This window comes from Lolium rigidum, chromosome 6 (genome assembly GCF_022539505.1).
Source record: "Lolium rigidum isolate FL_2022 chromosome 6, APGP_CSIRO_Lrig_0.1, whole genome shotgun sequence".
Lineage (NCBI taxonomy): Eukaryota > Viridiplantae > Streptophyta > Magnoliopsida > Poales > Poaceae > Lolium > Lolium rigidum.
Genome location: NC_061513.1, coordinates 305,858,562 through 305,878,732, shown reverse-complemented (window position 1 = coordinate 305,878,732; position 20,171 = coordinate 305,858,562). Strand labels below are relative to the sequence as shown.

Below are 20,171 nucleotides of genomic sequence, written 5' to 3'. Positions count from 1 at the left end.
TCATAAAAAATAGAACTTTTGATTGTCTATGAAAGTGGATTGTGAAAACTAGGGTATGCATTATCTAATAGTAGGAGACAAGTTTGAACCCACATTGTTTAGTGATTGACATAAATGTGATAAAAAAACAAAAAAACAAAAAACAGACACATACACTATTGAAATACACACACAAAACTCGTACACGGAGTTGCGTATGAGGTCATTGATATGGTGTGCCTATCCAATAGTCCGTTACTCAGTCAGAATGGATTGATTTTACTGTATGGAGACTGGCAGCATCCTTAATAAGCCTGACTGATTCACCAAAATCATTCAAAAGTTGATGACAATCTGGAAATTGTACATCATCAACTGCAAGAGTTATCTCAATGGTGTTACCATAGTTTTCGTAGTGCACGGTCAGAGCCTACACAAGAAAATACACAACTAAATACAAAATGGGGTGAACATAGTATTTTAGATAGAGGATTTGAAACAATGTTACAACAACTACTTAATCTCTTATTTATAAGACATCTTTGATCATAGTTGTTGCACTAAAATTTTAAGGTGTATTGGTTGTACTGTGGTCCACATCTACAGATTTTTTATATTTAGTAACTTATCTTGGTAAATAACGTGATTAAAACAACTCCAAGGGCTGATGACAAATATTGAGGAAATATTTGGTAAACAAGATTACCACTGGTACCCAAGAGCATCCCTTTTTTCTACCACATTTGTCCTTTATTTTATTTCTATATCTTATTTCTTTGTCATTTCCTGTTCTTTTGTATATACAACATATTTGATAACACATATAACTTGAAGATATTAAAACACATATATATATTGTAATTATTAAATTTAGAAATAAACATTACACATTGCCAAGAAAATGAAATTTTACTACTTGACATATAGATTAAACGTACAAGATTAATTGACACAACTTCTTTCAAAAATTCACATAAATTTGTCGATATTTTACAGCTAGACAATTATTTTCAAATATATTCAAATGTAAAAATATAAATATAGAAAATGTGATCGAGGATGGCAACGACTATATGCATTAGGCCATGCCACTCGAGGGTGATAACACCATGAGGAGGCCACAAATCAAGGACGAACTCGAGGAATTATCACCCTGAAGAACATTGGAGCAGCCGTCGACGGTGTTGCACGCGGCTGCCAAATACTACAACATTTGTGACATTATATGACGCTCATTCCGTGACGATATAGTAAAAAAAACATCAGGGGGTAGTCAAAATTCACAACATGTGACGTTTTTTTTGACTGAATCGTCACCAAATGAGCGTCATATAATGTCACATCTTTACTATTATATGTGAGTCCGTACGTCGTAAAAAAATGTTTGATGTCAAAGATTGGAGACATCTTAACCGTCCGATTAAAGATCAACGACCCAAATTTCAGCGTGTTAAATGTGCAATATTTAAGGAAATATATTGTGTACCAACAATTATGGGATTGCCATAATTAAACAGAGAACAAAAAACATCATCCCCTTTCCCATATTTCCTTAATTCCAGCGCTGAATTTAAGGAGAGCTATGTGAGAAGAGAGAAGACTACTTTCCATACTAGCGCTCATTTAATCTCAGTTATTTCTTCCATTTACTAGGGCCATGCGTAACTACTCCAGCCATTTTTTAGAGGGGTAATCTAGGAAAGTTATGTACAATGGACCCTGCGTCCTCCCTTTTTTTTGTAAAAGATAGAAAAAAATAAGCCTTGTTCACGCAAACAGATGGAGTACGTTTTTTTATCGCCACGCCCTTATCACGTCGCCATGGCTACCCGAGAATGCCCACGCCCTGCCTGACTGAGGTGCGTGTCCTCACCGTTACCGCTCTGCCAGATGCGGGAGCGTTGTGAGCTAGACGCCGCCTCTGCTGCATCAACAAATGGTGACGTTCATTGTTTTGTCGAAGTGCCATCCGTCGTGGAGGACTGCGGGGACCTCCACAATGCCTTCAAAGGTGCGTTATATGCCCTCCTGTCCTGCTCTGTTTCGTCGCGGTTGACATGATCTGCTAGGTAATTCACATTATTATTGTTCGCAGCAGGGGCACGAAGGAGACTGATCATCTCCATCTTTGCCCACCGAGACGTGGCACGCAGCGGCAAGCCATCTGCATCGCTTATGCCGAGGCCTCCGTCGAGTAGTTTCTCAATGCTCTGAACGATGAGATCAACGACAATTTTGAGGAACAAGATCCAAAAAAGGTAGGTGTCGATCCAGCGAATGTCGTGTATACATACATCCTTATCCGTGTTTTCGGTCTTCCATCTCTGTCTGATCGGGTTCATGTGATGGTTGTACCCTAAACAGATGCGGCCAATGGCACCCGACGGCCATGCGCTCGTCAAGATTGCATGGGCGCGCATGCCCATGTAAATATTGGCCGCAGGGTACCATGATTTATTCAAGCGGTCACTTGAGGAGGAATTCACTGTGCATGTGACCAGTGATTTCTCCAAGGTACGTTAAAAACTCGTGTTGTGACTTTTCATACCCTCTGTGATCTCACAAACGTATTTGAGATTAAGTTTTATATTTCAAAATGCAGGCTTCAAATTTCATACATTGCTACCTTTGGTTCTTCAATAAAAATGTCACACAAATTTTTCATGGTATTGTGTTTAATTTCCTTTCAACATTTGGCTCTCTTGCTGACGTGATTACTATGGTGTGCGGTAGGGATGACCGATAAAGCAACTAATCATTCTTTCTATGTAACTGATCAAATATAGTCATTTCTTTTTACAATTTTGTCTGGATACTAATAAGATAGTTCTGTATGCAGAAGTGCCATGTGTAATGCATTGCGACATTATAAACATCTTCGATCGAATCAGCAAACATATCATTTGTTTCTTAAGAGTGAGTGAATCGGATTGGTCTGTTAAGATATGCTACTGATCTAGATATAGAAAATGATTAAAATCTGAAATTACTCCATGCTACCGCTTAAGAACACCTACAGTTCCTAATTTTAAAAATATTTTTTATCATTCTCTAGGTATAGCTTATAAATGTGTCACTCTTCAGTTAAGCTAGGTATAAAGTATGCATTTTTTTGCAGAATATGTTGTTGATCTAGATAAAAATAAAACTTAAATTTATAAAATATTTATTTCCATATAATATTGCCACTAAAGGACATGTGCAATTCCGAGAGGCCAAAACTCTGATGTGTTATATCTTCATCTCAGCTTTCGGTGCCCACTGGTGAACACATCGTTGGCACACTATGGAGCCAAAATACTCCATGGTAAGATCCATGAGAAGGGTTATAGCGACCTTAAATTTTCATGAAATTTGAACACCACTATAAAAATAAATTAATGAATCGGAGTCATGAATGTCTTAGTAAGCCAATGTGAATGTCAAAGGCATAGACCTTATATTTTTATATATAATGGAGTATTTTTATTTTAAATATTAGTATTAAAAATTTCATTAATGTGGTTTCTGAACTTCATGAATACATTTGAATTGGTTTTTTTTAGGTAAGACAAGGAAAATTACAATTTTTCTCCAAATCAGGGAAATACAAAATTGTAACTATACATCACTAATCTTGCTGATTTCATATAAAATTGTATGTGTAAGTTATAAATTTCATGTGCTTGAAATATGTTTCTTCCATGTTTGCATTAAACACTCATGATCAGCGGAGTAAAAGAATGAGAAAGACAAGCATGACAAAAAAAATTAAGACTATGTTGATGTACTATCTTTTGTATGCATGTAAGTTTTCACATGAATTATATTGACATGGGTGTAAGTAGAATAAAATGGCCGTGGCAACGCATGGGCATTCAACTAGTCTATTGTAGTAATGGACAAAGAGTAGGGATGGCCGTCCGTGGATCTAGCCGCTGCCAGTCCTCGAGATGTATTTGAAGGCACCAGAGCTGGGCGGTGGACAGTGGTGCTAGTGGGGTCACGATGTGGAGGGATGGTGCGGTGTTGGGAGCTAGGCGGTGGTGAGGAGTTGGTTCCGAGGGAGTTGACTATGGAGAGAGGAGGAGAGATATTATTTGGTTTGGGTGGGTCTATGCTAGATGGGCCACACCGACAGTAGGGGTCATCAGTTCTTCCACTGATTCAGGGTGGAAATAATTGGACAAAGGTAGACATACAAAATGCACTTGGGATGCGTTTAAATTTAGGACACATGGACATATAGGGGAAATATGAGCGATTACCTTGGAGTTGCTCTCAAGTTTTTTTCCCTATAAATTAAATATAGTTTTACACTTCCTTTCTACGAGAAATATGGGTTATTAGGATACCGAATCTATGCATATACATTAAAGGAGATATAATGTATATACAAATCTAGGGCTTACTTTTTTTAAATAAAGGTTCAATAGTTAATTACTCTTTGAGTACAAAGAAGGATGTGAACTGCAACTACAAACTTACACGTACGCACGCACGCATCCATTTGTCCACTAAAAGATCCTCTATAGATGGTATACCACCTCTTCCTGAGTTTGTAAATTGCAACTCCACAAATTTTGAGGCTAGCTTTGATACTTGATTTGAATAATAAAATATTTTTTGTTAAACTATATACATATACATATCTAGAAACTTCTTTCAAATAATATTGTGATGGTGCAATATTTGGAAATTCAATTCGGCTCCCGGGTGCATATGCTCCCTCTATCAAAAAGTTATATTTCGAAATGTTGAAAAAATTTGACAAAAAATTCTACACGTACATCTCCATAATATATGTGCATTCGTCAAGTTTCACGAGGAACTAATATTTTTTATGGTCTAGGTAAAAAAGAGAAAATATATCTTCTGAAAAGTCATATTTTTAGCATTGAATTTTGTCGTTTTTACACACGCCACACGACAAATTGGTTTTTCATGAAACAACTTTGTGACTGTGTAGCACGTGAAAATTTATGGGCAAATTTTTTGTTTTAATTTTTTGAAATTTACAAATGTCTAACATGTATTTCAAAATAATGGGAGATATGCTCCCATGTGCCAAAACACCACTCCCGGCAATATTTTATTTACTCTATATTTTATTAGTAAAATTCATAGTCAAAATTAGAATAAAATTTTCAAAAAGGCCTCAGAAACATGGAGGGAGATGTTATAAATATTGGTGAGGAATTGTGAGCCACTGAGTCCCATACTACAAGGTTTCGGGTCTATTGCAACAAAACTATTTGTCGCAATACATGTTGAATTGTGGCAATACGTCCATATTGCCACGAAATGGCATTCGTTGGCAGCCGTTGCAATTGGACACATGGTAATAGGATATTGGCACAAAAAAGGAATCGTGGCAATAAAATGTGGTATTGCAACAACCATGCGGGAAGCTGCGACATTTTTTCTAGTGGCAACACTCACTTGTGGCCACAATGGTTTGTGGAGATAGCTTAATGCCACATGTAACAAATTGTGGCGACTGATAGCTCGTGGCGATAGATATTTGTGGCAATAACCTATGCCAACAACGCTCGTTTTGTGGCACACTCTTTTGTGGCAATAGTCAATCGTGGCAAAAAAAAAACTATGGCAACAATCGTTATTTTTGTGGCATTAGTCATTTCACTACGAAACACTACGCTTGTGGCATTAGCTTATAGCAACAAACATTCCAGTCGTGGTAACAGAAAATTCCAACATTAATTTTTGCAACCAATTTACGATGTACAATAAATCTAGTAGTTGCCGCTATATATACAAAATATGTCACATTGTCAATGATGAATACGTCCAGGAGAGCATACATATATTAAGTAATTTAGTCTGCAAATATTCCACCATACAAAAGTCAAGACTTACTATGAAAAAATTATGATTAATACTAGGTAACAACATCTATTGGAAGAAAACACAAATTTAACTACAGTAATCATTCTAATTTGAAAGTTACAATCTGAAGTTTTTAGACTAAGGTCCCATCCTTTAATTTGATCCTTTATTTCCATCCTGCAAGGCACATAGAAGAATAATTGGTTAGCTCTTAAAATTATTCCGAATCATTTAGAGTATATATACTGCACCTAATCATCTAATCCGATCTAGTTGTAATGGTACACATGATTAATCCTGTAGACATGATGAACTAATGCATTGCAGCAGTAGTATACAGAAACCTTTAGAGTATATATATACTGCACCGAGTATGATGCATAGCTAATGAGTACTGCCGTATAACAAAATTAGTTTTATCATGATGAACTAGTGCATGCAAGACACGGACATGCATGGCAGTAGTAAGCTCCTCCACATGAACTACTGCATGGTAGGCACGAAATTGCATGGCAAATTAGGAGTACTTAAAAGATAAATTTCGATGAAGTACAAGCCATCTTGTCACCTGATTGCGGCCGTGCCTTGAACCTGAAAGTCCAAAATAGCAACGAGCACGTCGCTGGTCGCCGCTGCAGCAATTGCCGTTCTCACTCGCCATGGCTCAGTCTATAATTGAACTCACCCAGTGGGCAAGTCGTCCTCCACCAGCGACATCATGTGCTGATCCGGTAGCTCTTCCTGGTCGGACCTCCACGGCCGGAGCTCTCAACCCACTTGTCAAGCCGAGCCTTCCTCCACATCGCTGATCAGCAGCATGTACCTCCTCTTCTTCTTCCGTCACGAAACCAATACCAAATCATCTATGGATTGAAACGAGTGCAGGAACAAATAAATAAAAAAACGAGAAACCTGGTTGTAGTACGATCCACTCGTAGTACTAGTTGAGCTCGTCAGCGTCCTCCTCGGCCTCGTCGATGAGGGCATCCCAGTTGATCCACCCGAAGGGGCGACCAGCCATTGGAGATGCAGACTCGGAGACAGAGATGGCGAGTAGGGAGAAGGAGATGGCGGCCGGGAGGGTGAGGAGCCAAGCCAGAGGCTGATGAAATGGAGAGGGCGAAGGGGAGTATCTATAGCTCCATCGTCTCCAATTTGAAAACAAAAAAATTCGGTCATTGGCGCCATAGAGATTCCCTCCGGTGCTGAAAAATTTCAATGAGCCTCACCCTTTTGACACAAGCTTTTGCCTGCATGCCGCGCTAGAGAGATGAAAGAGGGGCACGATTTCCTCGCCGGGAACTTGCGTGGAATTGAGGGAGGATTACAATCGGGGGAGAGTTAATAAGAGAGACATTTGTGGGATTTGCTGGGACACGATCGGGCAAGTGGAGTATCAGATCGGGATGGAGAGGATCAAAACTTTCCTATTTTTCCTCTACTATCACGTCATTCTTCCACAAGGGGAAATAACCATACTAGGCGTTAACCCTCCATATCAGTTTATTGGGCTCTCTATGAAATTAGAAAAATATCACCATATTAGGCGTGAATTGCTAATTAAGACGTGAGTTAATTGCATTTCTTTCCTGGAAACCAACGCCTCCTTCCATTTCTTGATCGCACTATCTGCATGTATCGCGTGTGAATAGGCTTTGCGTGTGTTGTGAACCTAGTTGAACCGTGGGCCTGCACGCATCGTTCGCTTTCCATCCATAATTAACGCCTGGATTTATAGAAAATCAAGGATCAACAGAAGGTCTGCTCGCCCAAGCGCTCGGACTAGTAAGCCCAAAGAGGCAAACAACCGATATGAGACATTAGGCACTGCGTTCCAAAAAAAAACTTTACCGACTTCGTCACATCCTTCCCCACTGTGACTTCCACAGAAATCAATCTTTCTTGGTGCCGAAATAATACTACACTAAAAACATTTTATCCTGACATGTATGTTCCATTATTCAATCAATATATTAAATTATAAAATTAATAAAAACAAGCCTAACATGTGGGGCCTATCAACATTGTTGCGATATCACATCTGTTCCGCAACAATAGAATGTTGCGGAAATATGTCTAAAATATTACCACACACGGACATTTTGTTGCAATACCTACTTTCTATTGCAACAAAAAAAGTTTATCTCAACGAAATTAATATGGTTGCAATATGTTTTAAATATTGCCACGAGCTGGAATTTTGTTGCACTAACTACCCTCTATTGCAATGAAAGTCTAGGTTCCCGCAACATAGTAAAATTGTGGCAATACATGACCCCCTATTACCACAAAACGAATTTCCATGGTAATATTGTGATTTATTGCAACAAATAAGGGTTGTTGCAATAAAATTCGTTGCAATACAATGGAATCTTTGTAGTGATACATAAAAAACAAAGACGCAATCAGTAATTATTTGAAGCAACTCTTCTGCCTTGTCTCCCCCTGTTTAATACGTAGTATATGCTTGATTTCGACAATGAGCTTCATAGTATGAATGATTTATATCAAACAAGCATTGGTCAAAAGAAAAGAATAGAAGCAATATCCAAATACTACGGAATTTGTAGTTGAGATTTGTGCTGAAAAAGTCACATAATTATTCAGGATATGTTTTGTAAGTACGAACGCGAGTAACTTACTTGTGGTTGCCCGTAGACGCTACCTGCCATGAAGACAACTGGGTGCCCACATAAGGTTATATGTTCAGCTGGCCCAACGACATTTGATAACATTATGGTTGTACGTGTCGAAAGAGGCGCAAGAAAAAGCTCCGATCTGCTTCCGTTCACAAGTTGCAACATAAATGGAAACATGAATAAATATACATTCCTTGCTCAAGGTTTGTGCAATGTAAATAATGGGAAACCACATAAAGTACTCTCTCTTTATTAAATTACCCTATTTTTTATAGCATTCGTGAAATTCAAACTTACAAGCTTGACGAACTATATTGGAAAAAAACATCAACCTTTAGAATGTAAAATGCGTATAAATTAGAATTATATTTCATGTTGGTTCTAATAATATTGATTTTATATTATTATTCTTCGATATACTTGTTCAAGCTTTATATTAATTAAAAGAGTAAGTCTTTTGCCTCGTTTCAAAAAAACAAAATGCATATAAAATGGAGGTGTATGGTTCTAATAATATTTGTTTGATATTGATATTCTTCGATATACTTGGTCAAGCTTTTCTGAGTTTTGACTTGGACTAAAGCTACAACATAGGCTAATTTGAAATAGAGAGATAATAAAAGGAGCTAGTAGAAAATCTATACCTTTACACTAAGGTATTTCACCAAGAACCCACCAACCACTTGTGTGAGCATCACTTCTAAAGAGTTCTTTTTCCTATCCATGATCTTTTTTGCCCTCCGAACATGCTCAAGGGGATCATCGTGCAAGGCTATGTGAAATGGGCAGATGAGGCCGCTAAATCGATTCCCTGTCTCTACCTTGCTAACACATGTCTGTTCATAATTGTAAGAAAAATGAAGTAATTTATGTTGTAGAGGGTACGATAATATTCATGTGGCACTTAGTATTTCTTACGAAAAAATATCTTACTTGTCGGCTAGAGACTGGTCTTGCGTCGACAAGGAGGAATGACCGCAAACAGATTTTCTTAGTGTTAATGTCGCCTAGCATTGAAGATAAGAAAGAGGTCTGTCACAATTGCCGCATATTTACAGGTACAGAACACATGTTGTTGTGAGGCAGTGAGATATACTTCCACTTACCGGACTTCCGAAAGTAATATTGTGAAATAGCTGCTGAAGTAACACCGACTAGCACGTCATTGATTGTCTGTAATGAAGGGAGGGAAATGATGTCTATTTAGTAGCATTATTTTCCTAATTAAGATATAAAATGATGATTTACGTACACAATTGACGACATTCTTGATGAACTTGACGTCGTCGAGGCTAAGGTGCCGATGCACAAAGCGCTTGCGGAGGTGAGCCTTCCTGCCTCTGTCCGCACGGGTGAAGAGCGTGCGTGGATCACATAAGAACAATACAGTTGCAACAAGCAACACACCGTCCACCAGCGTGTGCCACGCCAGCACAAGATACGAAAAGGCCCACATGAGCAACGCCTTGCCTGATGACAGCGGAGGCCGTGGCTGCTGTTGGTAGATCGGGCCACTGCGCTGGGGCGGCGGCGGCATGGCCGCCTTCCTAGACGGGTCATCTGTGCTGCAGGACGACGCTACGAAGAGCGTCATGAATGACATTCCATCGCCGATGGAGTGGTGTATGCGGAGCACCATGGTAGAGGTGGCCTTGGAGGTTGGGAAGTCGAGGAAGTGGAAGTCCCAGAGCGGGCGGCGCCTATCCATCGGGACTGTGGTCAGCGCTGCCACATAGTCCTCCACGGCCTTTTCAGGGTCAGAGGCCACCGCAGTAGGATTGACCTTCGGGACGATGATGTGGTCGTCCAGGTTCACCGTCGTTCGCACCCATCTCGGCTTGCCACCGGCGGAATCATCCATTACCTGAACATACGCAGAATGGGTTAATAATTAAATCTACTAAATTGTATCGTACATTTTCTCCTCCCTATTTACATGATGTACACATATTTCAAGATTCAACTTGAACCATATTAAAATTTTATGATGCATTTCTCATGTATTATTTACACAATATACACTGAATCAGTATTCAAATTCTATGATGCATTTCTCATGTATTACTTATGAACTTCATGTTTAAAGTTAGATAAGCAAATACGAAAACGCCATAGTGCAACGTATTAACAGATAGGGCTGCTCGAGAAAACAACACTTTGATTTTGGTACTTCACCATGTATATTGTAGGATTCATTTTTTATTTAGTTTTTAAATAATATATAAAATGTCTAACCATAATTAATATTTATCGAAAATGGTCAAACATAATGCTAAAGGCCTCAAATTCTTGCAAAAATACTGTGTTATTTTATGGCTAGAGTTTGGAATTGGCGATTTTAGAAAATAGTTTGCAATATCCAAGCAAAGCCTTAACACCTGGATTTTTTTAGGTCTCCTCCCGGCGCCAATTAAGAAGCCAACACCGGCCAGAGAAAACAAGGTTTTGTCTCCGAAGCAACAAGAAGGTATATGAGTTTTTTTGCAATTCAGTTTCAGTTATGGTATTCCATTTCTGCAAGCCAAAAGAATGTATGAGTATTATTTGGCCAAAGAAATTTAGGAGTAGTATTAGATGAACGATTCCATGGCTATATTTTCACTTTTAGGTGCTGCAAACAATTTCAGTAGTACTCCCTCTCCGCTCCACTTTAATTGTTGCTAATATGGAACAAAGGGAGTAATTAACTTAAAATTTTATGATATACGTTGGTGCGGACATGGCAGTAATAAGATGTGAATGAACGGAAACAAAGAGCTGTTAGAATTACTTGAATACTGGAGAACCGCGGGTATCGGGGAAGTAATTCTTTTTCGATGCCAGCACGGAAGACGGGTAGGTTCAGTGGTATTCCAAGCCCCAACATGGCGACGATGTGGACGCCAACATCTTCCATGAGTCTTCCCGTAGGGCTCATTGGCTCCTCCAACCATTCCGTCTCTGCAGACTCACGCTCAGAGGGCGGCAGGTTGGGCTGCGGAGTGGCTACAAAGCGACTACCACTACCAGCGTTCATCGTATCTTCCTTGAGTGACTATTCGATTGTTCATTGCATCCAACTCTCTGCCGTGTAGGAGTGATATATATAGGGAAGCAACGCTACGTACTTTTTTAAGCTTTGTAGGGAAGCAAGGCTGCGTACAAGGTTTAGGAGCTGTATAGGAGTATGTCTCTATTACCGGTAACCGGCAAGCAATTGTATGTCCAAGAAAAGTAGTAACGCGCGTTTATTGCCTTGTACTACTACCAACGGCCGGTAGATGCGGCGATCTGGGGGTCATTGTAAAACCTAGGGGTTTTGTCTCCCTCGCCGACGATGGCACGATGCTGCCTGTTTACAACGTCTTTGATGGTCTTGGGTCTTGGAGGTGTGGGGATCATAACCTCTCACTAGCGGGAGGGTATTTTTCAATTATTTTTCGGTGTCTAATTCGGGGCGGTGAAGCAATGGCTACATCGTGCAGCTAGAGTAAGGTCATCCCGCCTCATCCTTGCTTTGGTGGTGCGTCTATCACCGACGGATGGTGCGTGGAATCGTGTGTCTAGCGGATTTAATGGATCCAATCGGTTTACGTGTTCGTTGGTGTGGTTTCAGTCTCTTTTGATCTACAATTGTCATCATAGGCGATGGTGGACGCTCTAATGAGTTGTTCCTTTGGAGCCTTAGCACGATGATTTTTCGTCTGTCTACTACAACAAACTCTAATAGTACGACAAGTTTGGCCCGGCACCGGCGATGGAGGGGCGAGGACGGGAGCGCGACTTCGGCTCCACATTATCTATAGTCATCGCTAGATGGTCGAATGACCTATTTATATTTTTAATGGGCAGTGCTAGAAATCCTCCGGAGGCTCCAAATTTTCCAGCCTCCTGCTTGCATGTGTGACACGTGTCCACTTTCACCTGAAATTTAGACTTTCCTTCATCGCAGCAAAAAATCTCCCGCTTTTGCTTCATTGAAGCAAAAAATGGTTCGACGAAAATAGAAGGAGTGTTGCGACTCGTTCAGACTTTGTTTCGTCGCCGCAAAAAAAGTCCCACTATTGCTTCATTGAAGCAAAAAGCGGTTCGGCGTAAATACAAAAAAGAAAAAGACATGCTAGACGGAGCAGGCCGGAGACTCGCCGGTGGGGGATGCTGCGACTGGCAACGGTGGTGCTGCAAGCCATGGACGGTGGTGCTACAAGCCGGGGCAACGACGCTACCATCTAGTCGAGGCGGTGCTTCAAGGAGTGGGCATCAATGCTACGATGGTACAATATTGTTGCTTCAGTTGTTCCCCTATTCAGCAACTTTAGTAGAAAAGTTTTGCTACAAGGTCTCCGGCGATGTTCTCCGACGAGGTCGTGTTTTTAGTGCAAATGCTGCAATGCTATAATAGTATATTATTTTTTGTACAATTGTTCTGTCATGTTGCTACTTTAGTACAAATGTTATGCTACAAGGTCTCTGGCAAAGTACAGTGCTCCGTCGAGTTCTCCAGCGAGTTCTCCGGCGAGGTCTCCGGCGAAGTCTCCGGCGAGGTCCACAACCAAATGGTATTTGCGTTTTTTGTTTTTTGTTGAACCGTTTTTTGCTTCAATGAAGCAAAAGCGGGGCCTTTTTTGCTTCAATGAAGCAAAAGTGGGATTCAAACCAAAACTGAATAGAGAACCTGATCAAACGACTCAGATTGATTGGATCCAACGGTGGAGAATCCGGAGGCTAGGAGGTCTGTAGCCTCATATATAGCATTTTCCATTTTTAATTCCTCTTTGGGGGTTTTTGTACTTTATATAGACCTCGCTAGGTGATCCATATACGAATGAGCCACGTCGGGAAGCATGGACGATGGACGTCGTACCAAGGCTGGAGAAGATCCTCTCTGGTGGAGGAAGGCAAAGCTCGGGCAGCAACCCAACCGCGCTCAAGCGCAGCAAGACCAACCGTGTGGCCAAAAGTTGCGACAGTCAGACACCACCGCCACTGAGGAATCGATGTAGGAAGCACAAACTCTGAAGCTTCCTAACGTCATTTCTCAGATCTAGCAGTCACCTCGAGCACCTTCTCTTTCCTCACTCCTCGTGAGCATGTTGGAGGAGTAGGAGAACGAACACCAAGTCACCAGGGTGGAAGAGCTCGCCAGCGGAGCCTTATTATCGGAGGTCCCTGGGTCAACTTCTCCACACACACACTAGCTTAAGCGAGAGTAACATGATGAAGATGAATCAGAGATACTTAAAATCTACACCTAGTATATACACTACAGAGGTCGATGCCTCACCTCTGCACTCTCAGGCGGCATCGCTGTTAGAGAGGGCCTCGGCTTGGCTTGAGGCTATGAGGAGAGCTTGGAGGTACTGTAGATAGGAGAGACAAGAAAGACTTTGAAAAGGGTATAACCATGACGACTCCATTGTGAAGTTATTGTCAAAAGTTTTCATTTGATTTTGTTTTAGATAAAGGAGCATAGCCCCAGGCTCTGCATCCAAGGGATGCACACAGCTCTCTGCTTTATTAAATTATTCGCAATGTCTTACAAGGGAAATACAAAGATCAACTTGAAGCCACCTTCCTAGCGACAACTCGCTATACCTACGATGAAGGGGGTGACCAAGAACAAGGTCATACTCCCTGACGGTACACCAACGCACATCATCCAAAAAGCAAAACCCTGAAGGTGTGCTGTTGCACACGTCGTAGAGTTCGCAACCGTCATCTATCTCGAACCCATCTCCAAGTGAGATTAATGCATTGACCGCGCCAAGCCTGCACCATGACGCAAGACAGCACCACCATCATGCACGCGTCCAATAGTCCTCGCCCGTCTTTGATACCTGGCAGCTCCACGCCGCTGAGAATCATCGACGACAACGTGGTAGATGAACACCACTCCACCAAGATCGACCTCTATCCAGTCGCTGCTCCAAAAACGATGCCCCAAGAGGTAGCGCGACGCACGGAGCGCCGTCATCGTCCGATCCAGGCTGGATCTTGGGTTTCCCCGGAGCAGCACGAGTGAGTAACCGCAGACTGCAACGACGATGCCTTCAAGAAGGAAGCGACGCTTAACACCGCCATCGCCCGCCAATCATGGCACGGTTTTCACCGACAGCCGCGAGTCCCCAACTCAACGAGAGCAAGCGGAGAGGCCAGCAAAGATGATACCTTCGCAAAGAAACGATGCCAATAACCGCCGCCCTCATCCCCAAGAACGGTTACGTGTTCAACCAGAGCAATAGGACTTCAAAAAAAAAAGGAAATACATGACTCATCTTTACATCACAGATCATATTGCCAATCGCTAGCTAGACGGGTCCCATACACTTACTACAGTACGCGTACGTATGCGTGTGGGATAGGCTAGCTACAGGACGGAACCCTTTTTGATCGTGGTAAAGGCGTCCACGTAATCGACCACATTATGGGAGGAAATACTGCTTCCATTAACTCTAACATTCGAGCAACCCCATCTAGGACTACTAGTAGTAGTAATGAGGAGTATCATATAGTAATATCATGCATATGATATTATTGTTCAAAAAATCATCCGATTCAACGATTAATCGTCCGATTAATCCCTTTTCAGTGGTCACCGATTAACCGATAAACTCATTTATCGCTCGATTAACTCATTTATCGCCGATTAATCGGCCGATTTGCCTATTAATCGCTAACCGTCAGCCGACCGAGTTGACCCCGATAAGCGATTTCCTCAACATTGGATACTAGTGTACGATACTATCTTCACAATGCATAATATCATGTAGTAGTATCATATGTTACATGTATTTAATTATTTGTAGAATCTCAATGCAAAAGTGTGTACAAGATTTGTTTGACATTAATTTTTCTAGTTCTACGTGCTATGATACGGTATCTACCTATGATATCATTATCATCTCTTTCATCATTAATTGATGTGACACATCCGCTTTTTGCATGCATGTAGTGCATGATACCGGCTATGATACTCTCATTGTGACTAGTCTAAAAAAACATTCGAGTAACCCGATTTTATTTATTCTAAGCATTGTCGGAGTAAGAAATACTCCCGTGTCTAAAAAAACTTCACAACTTTTTTTTAGATACGGATGAATTTAGCTTCAATCAAACAATTATATTAGTACTAGAAAATTATAAATAACCTACGTATCCTAAACTAGCATGGACTCTTACCACGGTACACAAACCAAAATAAATGGACTCCTAGTCAAGTGGTTGTCCCCCATATTGTAGCCAGCAGCACACATGACAGACTATGTATTGGGGTCGTCGGCCACACATGCCGGTATTTTTTCGATTGTCGATACCGGTTGTTCTCCACATCAACTTTCAAGAGAGAAACAAAAGGGAAGAATTGGACGGCAGTGGCCACCAAGCTGGGGAGAGGAGTGGCACGTTGGAGGCGGCTGGAGGCAGGACCGGCGCGCGCGAAGCACGACCCCGACCTCGGGAACCCGCGCCTCCACACGCGCTCGAGGAAGGAGGCGACCTCCAGGGCGTCGGCCACCAAGCTAGGGAAAGGATCAGCATGTTGGACCGGCACGGCGGAGGCGACCGATGCGGCACACGCGGAGAGAGGATTTGGTGCGGTTGGTGAGGAAAATAAGAGAGAGTGGAGAGAGACGAGAGAGGGGTATGTAAGAATTGGACTCTGACGCGTGGGCATGTTTGTCCTTATCCGACGTGGAGTTGTTGCTCCGCTTGTGCTGACGCGCAGATAGCATCCCTTGGCATAGAGTTCGTTTGGGGTCGCTGACGTTTTTCTTAGCCTCGTGATGATGTGGATTATGTATGGGGTTGCAGGTGTGAGCATATTTTTAATTTGGAGCGTAATATCCGTTTGGGGCGCTATTAGGATCGTCGGTGCATATTCTCTTACTTAATAACTACTATATTAAATTTTAACAAACATCTTTTTTCTCCTAATTTTGGGATGGTTAGAGGATTAACCTGCTTCTGACACGTAAGGCTTTGGTGCTCTGTGTTTTCTTTGTGTGGACTGATTTGGTGCTCCTTAGAATTTCTGTCAAAGCTGAGACGAATTTTGGAAGGGCTCTTTCCTTCCTTCTTGCATCAGCGTTGGCTGTTCTAGGACTTCCACCATGTGCCTTTAGCTGAAGGACCTGTGGGACACTGTTTTCTTGCAGCAGATCTGCTCCCTTGTCGTTCGCGTGGTATAGCTCCACAATCGACAGCTGGATTGTTTGGCCACGTATTAGTTTTTAGATTTGTCCTTTGTTCCAATCAGTTAGTTTTGCTCGGTCAAAGCGGTGGAACATACCCCACGTCCCTCAGTTTTCCTCCTTCCTAGGGAGAATCGGGAGCGTATCTCCCGTTGAGCTGGTTGGTCTGCAGCTGGCTGCGCTGGACGACGATTGGATCGATTGGAACTATGTCGTCCCCTCCCAGCAATGAGCCTGTTCTTCACTTCGTACTACAGGTGAGCCTGTTAATTAATTTTCCCATTGTTTACTGGTTTGAACTGAAACTTGGACGCACATATGTATATTATAGATTTTTTTCGAGATTAAGAATTGGAGCTGTATGATAGATTTTTTGTCCCACCAATTCTTGGAAATTGAAACATTGTGTTAACAATAGCAGCAATTGGATATCCTCTTATGTTATAAGACACGAACTTGTAATTCTGATTATATCCTTAGGTGCAAAAACTTCTTCTGATACATCATTTTCTTTTCAGTTTTACATGGAGTAATTTTAGAGTGGAGTAATTTCAGAGAATAAGGATTGCGTGTTATGCTGCAGTCTGCGGAACTCAAAATTAACACAGTGAAGAAGCACACACGTTCCTGATTCAGCATACTGCAAAGACGGTTCCCATGCCTTTGCACTGCCTACACATGCAGTTGATAACAGACTATTATTTCTGTGATGGTTTGATCAAGGAGTATTTTTAAGTTGCTGCTTTGAAGGATGAGGAGGATAAAGCAAAGCTCCAGGATCACTCTATGACTATGATATATTTTCTGATAATGTCCTTGAGCCTCGGTAGTTGTCAGATGAACTACCACACATGCCAAGGAACCAGGTAAGCATATGTTCCACATCGTCGCTGACACTTTTTTTTTTCTGTACAATATCAATGGGTGGCAATCCCTGTATACTGCTACTCTTGATACATGTGCTGGACTAACGGTGATATCTGTGCCTTTTAGTTCTTGAGTACTAACAAATATTTCTCCTGAACAAAAATCTCTATTGTTTCTTCAAAGTATTTTTTCTACTTCCCATTCTTGGGCATGCAGCTTCTTTGTGTCATTAGTTAATAGTGTGGCATTTATGTCCATTCTAATAAAGATTGCTCTTAGAGATTATGATACTTAGATGTTTCTACCCATTAGTTTATACCCTGAAACTTTTTCCTTTGGTTAATTGATCTTCAGGTCAATAAAATACTGCGCAAAGTGTATCCTGGATACTTATTGGGATTTTTTTTTTTGCTAGGTGTGCGTTGCATATTCAATCTTGCAAAGAGAATGGCTGAACTGTCTGATACAGAATATTCAAATAGATCAATCAATTGAATTTTCAGCAAATACGATCTTGTGATTCTTGAAAAGCCAACTGGTCTTTTCTCTTATCCTACAAAATAATTCCTCCTGGATAGTACTTTATGCTGTCATATACCTCACATTGGTCCAGTTTCCTTTCTTTGCATGAAAGAGGTAAAAATTACACAAATTTTCTCCATGTTAACTATATGTTCAGCACATTATTATCATATTTAGTCTCCTGGAAATTTTTGTTTATTATAGTCATTGCTATTGCTATTTCGCATTTAACTTAAATTTCTATTAAATTTTTTGCCTAGGTCCTCAGAAAGTGCGACTTCTATGGAGCAAACCAGTTCCCTTGTGTACACGTATACGGATCTACTAGTATAGATGCAATGCAATGTGTCCTGTTTTATTTTACATTTCCCATAAATGCTGATGCAGTTTCTTCTTTTTGATAGTAAATGGTAATCCAAAATTTCTTAAAGCATTGCTTATTTGTTCTCTTACGATGGAAATAACATCACATGAGAGGTGCCCTCAGACTTTTGCAGACTGACAAATATGATAGCTTATGTCTCATTCATGTTTAATTAGTAAATTTCCTGCTACAGTGGCATGTGAAGAAAAACTAAATAATTCCTTAACAGAAGCAGCAAGGGTCCTATCATTGGTGAACTGTTAATGTTACAATATGTTCTCTGAATTACATAGGGCCGAAAGAGAAAAATGTAAAAGTCGTTTTTTTTGCATCGGTACTACATAAACATATCTGAGGGGTCATTGATGCCTTAAAAGAAAGCACACGTGAAAGTATTTGTATCCATTTACAGAACATTGTTCTGAGTCACTTATTTTGAGATTGATTGTAATACATAGAAGCTCCTCTTATAGTGAAACAAACATGCATGTTGATAGCATGAACTCTTTTGATAGATGTAAAACAATTCAATACCATGGAGACAGTAACACCATGCATCTCTTCCAAAATATTTCAAGCATAATTTGTAGATGACAGAATGCACCAGACTCAGCAATTTGCTGGTAGCACCATGCCCACCTCAAGCTTACCAGGTAAATTTCGGAAGTGTCGTGACACAAAAGTGTATAACTAACCGGCTTTCAATTAATCGAAGCAGTAGGTTTATCTGGGAGTTTTACATCTATGTGGTTTTGGATTGGTCAAATGAATGAGAATCTGCCTAAATCTTTCTCAGTTAATTTGGATCGGAGGGAGTATTATTTTGCTAGGTTATTGTTACCCATGAGCATTTACCTTCGAAAAGTTATGCCTTTCTTATGTTATCATGATTTAATTCATTGTTGATATATGAAAATAACACCCTCACAACTTCAAGGCTTGATTATTTGGAATCATATGTATTCTTCAGCTCTTCTTATAGGATGTCCAAATAAATGGACATCATTTACCAGCTTAGTGGCCAGTGGCGGAGCATGACGCAAAATAAAGGGAGGGCCAATTATTGGTGATGCCAAACAATCACATACAAGCCCTACAAAAATGTAACTATTACATCAGCAGATAATGGTCAATATAGAGATGTACTGCGTATTAGTGTTGATTCAGATATACTTGTAGTAGCAAGCTATTTGCAAGATAATCGCCGTTATGTTGTTCTCATTACGGCTCAGTTGGTCCACTTGAACCAATTCCAATGGTTCATTTTCAGGAGCTGAAGAACCTTGTGTAGTTGCACTTGCATCATTTTTTAATATATTGAAGACTTGAAGCAAAGCTACCTGAGAAATTTATGCAGAAATTGGTGTATCAGTTTTAAGCAAAGTGAATCATCTGAATTAATTTATATGTATAGCCAAGATAAAAAACTCCAGATATACAGGCGGCATACACCAGTCTAGCAATCAAATGCGCAATCATGAAATACAACAATAAGATGATTTTCTTGTTTCGGATCACTAAATATGAAGAGTATTAAATACTCCATGACTTGATTTCTTGCATACCTTGCTCGATCTAATGTTGTACGACAATGTCCACGGCGCCATCGCAGTCACACAGACGAGGATGAGGAGGAACGGAGGATTTAACCGGATGGAAGGATGGGTGGGCCATCATATACCTAGGTAAAAGAAATTTGCACTTTGTAAAGACTGGGCCGGAGCCCAGTATGGCCTCCATGAGGCTCCGCCCGCGTTAGTGGCCATTCGTTTTCAAACTTGAGAATTGAGATACGGTCATCGC

General features: G+C 40.8%; 1 pseudogene; it reads right to left on the bottom strand.

The window, feature by feature from the left end:
* Positions 1 to 238: 238 nt before the first annotated feature.
* LOC124664544 lies at positions 239 to 11,463 on the bottom strand (annotated as a pseudogene).
* Positions 11,464 to 20,171: the final 8,708 nt, after the last annotated feature.